Source organism: Heterocephalus glaber, unplaced genomic scaffold (genome assembly GCF_053883595.1).
Source record: "Heterocephalus glaber isolate CG9 unplaced genomic scaffold, H.glaber_assembly_v1.0 deba00001292, whole genome shotgun sequence".
NCBI lineage: Eukaryota > Metazoa > Chordata > Mammalia > Rodentia > Bathyergidae > Heterocephalus > Heterocephalus glaber.
Window position 1 is genome coordinate 41,747 of NW_028258242.1, and position 10,089 is coordinate 51,835.

A 10,089-nucleotide genomic window follows, 5' to 3' on the forward strand; every position below is an offset into this window, starting at 1 on the left:
GTGAGCAGACATGAACTAGTGAAGATCATATGGGGAGATTAGGTACATGTTATTGAATTCCCAGGACGATTTGTAGTTATACTTAAGATACAAGGAAATAAATACCCAGAAACATTAAGTACATTGATTTAAATAAAATAGCTCAAGACTGATGAAGAGGGAAGAGGTGGAGCCATTAGTACAGCACAGCAACACACCACATATATTTAAGAGTAAATGGAAAGAAAGAATCTTTCATTTTAACACTCCATTCAAAAACACAATCAGTATCTAACTCTCACTTATAAGAAAATGTGCTACCTTTAAAAACATTCATTCACCACTCTCCTACACTTTTTCACTGTTTTCCTTTTTCGTGGTGCTGGGGCCAAACCTAAGGCCTCATGCACATTTGACAAGTTCTCTATACTCAGCTACAATCCCAGCCCTTTTGCTTATCTTTTAAAACTGAGCACTGGGTTTTTTAATGTTGTATGTACATTTCAACTGTAGGTCTAAGGAATAAAGAAAATCTGTATTTTGGTAACAGTGTTTTTATAAAATGAAAGGCTCTCTATTAAAATATGCTTTTCACAGGGAAAAACAAATAAAAAGACAAATGGATCTACACAAAGTAAATGTTAACTTTGGCAGATTTCAGTGTAGGACAGTCCTTAAACAAGCATATTTGCCCTTATTCCCCCACAGCTGTTCAACTTCCATGCTAAGAATTTAAAAAATATTCCTGAGATTTTATTATGTTCAGATTTGTTTTTCATTCCACATCATCTTCAGCCAAGCTGTGAGCTCTTACAGTTCTCTAATTGTTGAGAGCTTAGTGAGAACCATCTGGAGCACTGGTGGTGGAAGAGTTTGCTGTAACACCTGCAGGAACTGCTGTGGCTGTCCACACACAGCAGCTGCATTTGTCAGATGGTCCACACCCTTCTCATATTCACCTTGAGCTAGTAAAGCTTCACCAAGCTGTATTTCTTCAAGGAAGAATTTTTGAACAGCTTCATCATCTTTAAGGTCAGGTAACTTGGAAAGCCCAGCTTCCTCTGGCAAGTTTCTGTTTCTTTCTTCGTTCAAGATGCCTGTTCCAGAAGTTGGGATCACTTCGCCTCTCTGGTCAAAGTAGATGCAGTACCCGGTGAAGAGGGCCCCCGCACTGCCCGGCCTCGATAGTGCTGTTCCAACCCACCATGTTCTCTCGAATTCAGCGTGTGGCACCGCGGCGGACTCGCACAGGAGCTCTAGCCCACAAACCTGGAGAGGAAATCATGCCACCTGCAGCCAAAGCCCTTTGAAGAGCGCACTATCGTTTTTGAAGAAGAAAAATCGGGAATTTATTCACCTGATACAGCACTAGTTACTATGATTGGACACATGACTATCAGTTACCTCTGTGGTGTCCTGAGTGTGTGGTTAGAAAATTTGGATCATCCTATCAACATTCTAGAATCACATATGCTTAATAAAAACAAAATACTTGCTGAGAATACCATAGTTGATAATTGTAGCACTGCTGATTCTATGTGCGTGACAAATAGGGAGATGAACTTTATATTCTCTTTTACATCTCTATTCTTCATTTACAGAAAATTTGCTGGTTAAAGACTCTGTCTTACTTCAGTCAAGTCACTAATACTTTCACTGTGGTAAAATGTAGCTCAGAATATTAATAAACCTATGCAATTTAAAAATATTAATTTAAAAATTTTATTAGTACATGTTTGCAGTAGGTATGATTGCACTTGCATAGGGAGTTGTTACAGCAGCATAATATATTTTAATTCAGTTCACTGGCCCCCCCTCCATTTTCCTTGCCTTAGCAAGAATTCCATTGGACTTGTATAACAAGACTGCACCAAAAATCCTAAAGGCAGACTTCCAGTCTGACCTTGTGAGTAAATTCAATGAACAGCAGAACTTACATGGGATGTATGGGCAATGGGTGATGAATTCAGAATATTTCTTTATTAGAGACAATTTAGGTTTATTAAAGAAGCCACAGCATAACTAGAAATTCATGAAATGCATACATTGAGGTGAGCACATCTAACATGGAAGGAATTATACTATACTTACAAGAGAGCTTGAAATATGGTTACATGATTAGGTATTTAAACTCTGTCAATCATGAAATGATTGGGATATTCACTTCTAAGGTGCTCTGGAGTTGCAAATGACATTCTGATTGTTCAAGATTCTAGGATCACGACCATTTCCTCTCAGACCATATGTGCCTTTATACCTTTTGTATATTGAGATCTCAAGTGATATTTTAAGTAACTGCTTCACAGTAAAGTATAGAAACCTACTTTAATATTTACTTTCTCAAATTACAATATACAAGTTCTGGTCAAAATATACTGTGAATTTCTAATTTTAAAAAATTACAGTAAAAGTCACATTGCCATTCCTTCTCATCAAAACACTTCAACTGGATTCCAACACACTGATCCCATCATACCTGCATCTTTCTGAAGCAGTTTCCGAAGTCTACTTTTGTGAATGTCTTTAGTTGTAATGTCACATCTACCTGATGACTTGAATCTATTCAACATGCTTTCCATTCATGGTTGTTTTGATTTGGGACCAGAGCTAGAAGTCACAGAGGACAGATAAGTTATCAGGTGGATAAAGATGTACCATCATATTTCTATGAGCCTGCCTTTCCATTGGATAATGTCCATCAGGAGCATTCACTGTGTATTTGATCACATCATAAAGACACAAAAGAGGAATTGCAGATCTACTTATGGAAGTGACAAGAATGACGGGATCATATTTCAAATGAGTGGTGTATTCTGAGGGTATTAATGGCAATATGTCTTTCTCTGTGAGAATTTTTAAATTAAGAATTCACCATATATTTTGATCATTTCATGTTTTTAATAAATTCATGGTATATTTAGCATGAGTTTAATGAATATCTTAGTTGGGACAAAAGGCAGTGGAAATTGCTCCCCCCCAAAAAGAATTGCTAATCATTATGCTTGGAAGTGATATTTAAATTCTTTACTATTCCTATTATAAATAGTATCTATGGCTAGTATTTTAATTAATGAGGGTCTCAAGATTTTTCTTGGTAAAACAAAGGGTTGCACATGGGTCTTGTGAAATTTCCTCCAATGTATTTTTTCCTAAATCTGAAATGCTGCATCCAACACATGTAAACTATTACATGGGCCTGAAGTAACAGTTTGTGATGGAGAATTGCAACAGATATACAGGCAGGAAAAATTGAAGGATTTCTTCAGAGCATAGCAATTTTTTTTGTTGGTTTTTTTTGGTGCTTTGTATTTCACTGAACAAAAACTATTCTAATATTATATAAATAAATGATTAATTAAGCCATTGATTGAATCAATCTATTCCAAAAATTTTGCCTTTGGGAAAGTGAATTTTTGTAGATCTACAGTAAAAGAACTTCCCTAGACACAAGATATTGCTAGCTAACTGACACTGTTAATTTGTAACAAATACTGTTGATCATGGCATCCTGCAGAGGTTGGTGACAAACACTCCTGTGTTGTGTGTATACAAATTTCTTGGCCATATTATTCCACAATGCCATGATAGTTTTACAGACAGTTTCTTTTTGACCAAAGAAGCTAGAATAAGAATTGTATAAGGAAATTTGAATTTTCATGTTGGTACTGAACTTCAGTAACAAAATTGCCTAAAAGACCCTGCATTGTCCTTAATCTTAGTTATTTAAAAGCTAAAATAAGAATAATACATATTTTTCCAAATTTGAAAGATCCTTGAAGAAACTTTTTTAAAGTGTTTATAAAATTACTCCTTTAAAAATGGGTGTTACTATTTATAAGAGAGCAACAGTAGAATAGAAAAGTATTCTGAATTTTACCCAAAACAAACAAATTACAGCACTTCAGAAATTGCTGCATGTATTTCAGTGAATTCCTGTGTTTGAGCACTAATCTGTGTACTGATGTTTTGCTTAGGGAGATTTCCTTATTGTCCACAATCCACTAAGAGATAATTTGATAAACAATATTCTTATTTATATGAACTATAACATTTAATAAATAGAAATGTTAGACATTAATAAATTAACATGTTAATCATTTACTCTAATAATGGAGAGAAGAATGGGAAGTTAGTTTTTACTGAATAGAGTATGTTCATTTGAAATGAGAAAGTTTATGAATGAAGGGAATGTAAGCACGTCTCTGACACAAATCCTAAAATTTTCTAAAGTGAATATTTTAATATAATTTCTCATAACCTACAATAAGATTCCTTAATGTAATGATGTGATACATCAGGCATTCAATGATATGTTGTTATATGGATTCTATAAAATTTATTTTTTCATGAATACAAATTGGAAAAATAAAATATCACTTTGAGCTATGTGCTTTGACTTTCATAGTTCCTAGGTCCTCTGCCACACCAGGCCATCCACTCTCTTCCTGTCTCCTAGGACCAATCAGACCAGAGCTTGTATACAGTGTTCATTTGTAATAATTTTTTTTCTCATAGAAACCTTGTAAGAAGGGAGAACAAATTCTCAAGAGGTGGATTGGTCAACTTTCCCATTGCTGGAACAAAATACTCACCACCCACAACATAGAGCAAGAGAACTTTAGTTTGCCCTTAGATTTTAGATGATTCAGTCCATGGTTCGCTGGCTCCAAGCAAAAATGGTGATGCAGAAGTGATCTCAGAGGAGAAGTGCTCACCCCATGGCACCCAGGAAACAGAGAGGAGGCTCTGGGACAAGTTTTTCTGCAGTGAGCACCTCCAACCCAGCCCTACCTCCCATCAGGACAGTCAGATATTGAACTCCCCAGGATGAACACACTGATGAGCACAGCACACATGGTCCAGTCAAGATCCAAACATATGAGGATCTAGAGGGACAGCTTAGATCTAAACTATAAAATGGTTTTTGATGTGGTCATAAAACTATGAGTAGGAGCCACTGAAAGTATGACCAAGGTGGCATTTAATGCATCATGTGTTTGTTTGTTTGTATATGTCTGTCACTGAAGGTTACACACACGCATGTTAGGTGTCTCAGATATATTTACAAATCTCATTGTTTTATGTAAAAATACACTTATTAGTTTTTTAAATGATGGAATTAGGCAAAAAAGAGTTCATTTAAGTGCAGTTTTCATAGAGAACATATTTCTTCTCTAGAACAAAGGAGGAAAATCTTCAGATGAACTCTTCAACAGATCACTGAGTTCGGTTCTGGAAGGCAGCATCCAAGGAGGCAAGACAGCCCCCGGTGGCACAGGGCTTTCCTGTGAGTGAGATCATCAGTCCACCACCATGACCCAGCCCCGTCAGAGACCCCCAGATTTGTTAACATGGAAGCAACCTAGGTATTCCTCATCACATAATGGGAGAAAAACCAAGCACATACACTAGCAGAATGGAAATATACAGTCTTAAAAATAAGGAAATCATGGCATTTGCACCAACATGACTGAACTCTGAGGGCATTATGCTATGTGAAACATGCCAAGCTTAATCATTTCTGTGTGGAATCTTATGAAGTTGAATTCTTATATCTAGAGAGTAAAACGATTGTTACTAGATCCTGGGAGAGGGGGTTCAGTGGGTAACAGGGAAATATTGATCAAAATGTACAAAATTTCAACTACACAGAAAGATTAGGCTTTAGTGATCTATTGCATGGAATGCTGAATATCCAGTTGTAGTAATGCATGACATATTTTCAATACCTGAGAAAAAGTAGACTTTGAAAATTCACCCTTTAAAATGATAAGTAGAATAGATGATAGATTTGTTAATTAGTCCCATTTCAACCTTCCACTTTGGAAACTTTAAGGAATGACAATGCATCTTCAAATGTCTATGATCATTGTCTATGAATAAGTAAATGCATAAAATTAATCAAAACAAAAAACTAAAAATAAAAATTTGCTAGTGTAAAATACTTCAGTAGTATAATTGAAGAAGTCTAACATTATTATATTTATTGAAAATGCTAAAAAAACCTAAACCCATAAATTAACTATGGAAATTAGAAATCAATCTTTTTGTTCATTCAACTCTTTGGAGGAGAATAAATATAGACAGAAAAATATACATAAATCTAAAAAAAGACCAAAATGTGGCAAAATAAATTCATATTCAAAATTCAGAATTGTTAAAACTCAACCTTTGCAACAATGTCATTAAAATAAAAATTAGAGGGGGATTTTTTTCCTTGAAACCAGCTATGCAAATGACCCAGATAACATTTTTTTGTTGTTGTTAAATTCTTTTATTGGTACATTTTAGGTGTACAACACAATTACATTTCTCATTGGGAATTGTACCTTTACATAATGCATCTTGGTTCTTATTTTTCCCCATTCCTAGCCCTCCCTTCACCCCCTCCACCCTTCCCTATTTACAAAGACTTTATTTCCATTTTTTCCATTTCTCAGCATTTTTTCTTTCCCATCTTTCCTTTCCCCTGCCCCTCCCACTACCCCTACCCCTTTGGACCTTTTCTTCCTATTTTGCATTATCGATTATTCATTCTATTCATTGGTACATTTTAGGTATACAATATAATGACATTCATCATTGGAAATTTGCACCTTTACATAATCTCTCTTGGTTCTTATTTTTCACCCTTGCCCAGCCCTCCTTCAACCCCTCCATTCCTTCCTATTTACAAAGATTTTGTTCCTATTTTCCCATTTTCTCATATTAATCCCATTTCCTTCTATCCTTTCCCCTACCCTTCCCACTTCCTTCCCCTTTGCCCCTTTTCTTCCTATTTCACAGTACCTGTTATACATTTTAGTATGTTAAAAAGAAATGTGGATATGTTAGTCATCTTGGTTGGAGCAAATATTTGATGACAAATACAGAAATTAAATCAGATTTGCACCTTATATAAATATGTAATTGTCACCTATACCTACATAAAGATAGAGAGCAGATGCAGACTCCTCAGTGATGAAACATTGAAAGTTGAGGCATCTCAGGCATCAGAAGAGGGTGAGCTACATCCAGATGTTCACCAGGATGTGAGCTCTGGATGACAGGAGGTCCACGGTGCCAAGCAACACTTGCTTCTGTGAGGAACAAACAGTAAGTACGGAGACTCAGGGAGCCTGATGTGCCTGTTGTTCCAGTGGTGGATTGGAGTTAAGCGGGCAGCAGTGCCTCAATGCTGAGGTTTTCTGAGACAAGGCATTTAAACAAAAATCTAGATAAATTTGGGATTTAGTTATAAGAGACAAAATTGCCAATGATGTAATTATTTTAATGACTAGGTTGGAGGACAGGCTCTTAGTAATCAGAAAAAAATTTTTTCTACTTGCAATCAATTCATTTGTATGCACTGTTTCATTAGAAAAATAGTACCACACATGCAAGCATTTCCTGTCACTCCCCAGGTAAGTCCCAGGAACAGTTATCTTTTCATCTGTCTCCACACTACAATCTGATAACTATTTCTTTTTATGCACAAATTTCAGTAAATAAAGCTTGAGGTTCATCTATAAATCAAGAGCACAGGGAGAAACCAAAGCTCCCAAAATAAAATTTTTGAAGGTCAGTTGTTTTGTATTCTAATTTTCACGGAGCTAATGAAAAGATATTTAGCAGATGTAGCAAAGGGATCTGTGAGGATCTCAGTGCTGATAGACCCATTGTGTCCTAAACTCCTTGTCACTTATCCCAGCCTGAGTAGAACAGAAAGTGCAAAGAGCACAGTGCAGACAGCAGGGTCTTCTCACAGGTCCACTCAGTGCGCTTCTCCAGGTTGGTCAGATCCATCACCTGAGGTTCTCTCAACAGCACAGGAGACTGCTAAGTTGGAGCACATAACTCATGTCTTTTTTTCATCTTAACTTATCCCAAATATTTTCAAAACATTTTGTCAATATAGACCAAAGTTCTTGTTTTTAATGAAAGGGATATAAAATATAAAAAGTACTGAGCAAGAAAATTGGATATACATTTGTACTTCACCATAACAAACATATACAGAGACATATACAGACAACAAAAACACACAGAGGTATCTAAAAATACACAGTTCACAGGTGTTGGTCACAATTTGAGAAAATACGTCATTAGTGAATAAAACTACTTTCCCATGATAGATGAGATTTTTGTTTTGGTCAAGAAATTTTTCACTGAAAGCTCAGGGAATCTCTTGAACATTCTTCACAGAGCGGTATTGATCCCCCTGTTGTGTATACAGTAGATGATGTGGCTCACAAATGGGGTCACCATGGTGTAGAACATGGCAGTTGGAAGGAATTGGCTCCCAGTGAGCAGCCAATGGCAGAAAGTATCACATGGAGGGAAGGAGGGGGGGGAGAATAATGTGACTAAAGGTAAAGGAATTGAGTGGAGTGGAGAAGGTGGGTATAAAGGAATTGAGCAGAGTGCAGAAGGTGGGCCCTGGTCCCAAGAGATTGGTCTTTTGAATGAACCTCCTGTTTTTCTAAACAGTTCATTGTGGTGAGAAGTATATTAAACTTTTCTGAGAATTTTACTCCATAATTCCCTTACATCTCCATAGGCTGAACTTCTTAAAGATTCTATCATCTCCTTACCCCTACATTGGGGAACCTGCCACCAGGTTGTGAATCTCTCAATCACAGCATCTTATTTGTCCAAAGCGTTTTCATATTAAGCTTTCTATTATTTATCTTTAAACAAATTTCATTGATGTATCAAGTATATTATTTGATCCTCTAGGGTTAGACATTTATGTTCACACTTTCAGATGGTTAGTTTTAACTTGCCACTAGGCAAATAAGGATTTTAAAATTAAATTATGGCAGAAATTAAATAAGAAAACAAAATGGAAGATAATGGGACCTTAAAAAAATTCATAATCCTGATCTTGTAGTCTTCAGTAGCATTTAAGTTTAACATTTGCTTTAATAAATGAGCTTCAGACAGGTATATAACTAGGGCTTCCCTAATGTTGGAAACAAATGCCCTAAGTTGCCCACAGTAGACTCTCTACTATGGATCTCCAGGATACATTTGAACTGTGAATTATTTAATGATCCACCATATATGTGGGCAAGTTCATATTGCAATAAGTGGAAAGATATTTGATTAGTACTATTTTCTCCATATCTCTAATTGAAAGAGAACGTTAGTCTATAACTCTTAAATTACACTAGAGGATGAAGAAAAATTTGGCTTCAGACATAAGCTTATCTAAATGGGCATCTTAATGCAAAATGCTCCTAAGATGGCTTTGCATAAATATAAATAAAGTTATAATAAGAAATCTATCTTAAGCATTGGATAGTACAGCTTATCAACCTTTTGCAGAGCCTACAGTTGCCCAGAAAACTCCAATTCTCTTGCTAAATTTGTTTCAGATAACAGAAATTTTTTGTGCTATCTTTTGGGTGAACAGGGCAGAATGAAGTGGTAGAGAACACCTCCCGCTGTTGAATAAATACATCCGGTGTGGTGGAATCTCTGCTTAAAGAAACCCCTAGCTACTTTTGTCAATAATGCAAGTACTTCTTCTGGCTCATTTAGTGTGTATTTCTATTTTCTTGGTTGATATATGATGCTCTTGATGAGTTTGCTCAGTCGCTTAATTATGACCTTCTCCCCAGGCATTCTAATTTTCTGCTTTGTATGCTGTGTCACTCTAAGCTATCTGTTACATGTCAGATGGTCTCACTATGTTTATAATAAAGATGAAAATAAGAATATAAAGAATTATCCAACTAATTTGACATGATCAATTGTAAATTCCAAACTAGGACAAAATACATAAATTATAATGAGGATAGAAAGTGGCACCAATGCTCACATACTTGGACAATCTTTCCAAAGTGAGAAACTGAGAATCATTAAGCTTGTGTCAACTTTACTTGGATGAGAACCATCTGTGTGATTAGTTAATCTTACTTCTGTGCATCTGGCTGGGTCTTAGATGTGTTCCCTTACAGTACACATATGGTCCCTGGTTCCTTCCTTTCTGAAGCTATTTCCCTGCTATGTTTTCTGGCTTTGTCATAGTCATTTGCTATGAGTTCCTTCCTTAAAACCAGATGAGCAAGAAATGAATCCTGTAAAACCAAGAGCCAAATTAAACCTCTATTCTTTTAAATTTGT

The 10,089-nt window shown here is 35.9% G+C and overlaps 1 pseudogene; it reads right to left on the bottom strand.

Moving 5' to 3' along the window:
- Window positions 1–754: 754 nt before the first annotated feature.
- LOC101713337 (mitochondrial import receptor subunit TOM20 homolog pseudogene) lies at window positions 755–1,186 on the bottom strand (annotated as a pseudogene).
- Window positions 1,187–10,089: the final 8,903 nt, after the last annotated feature.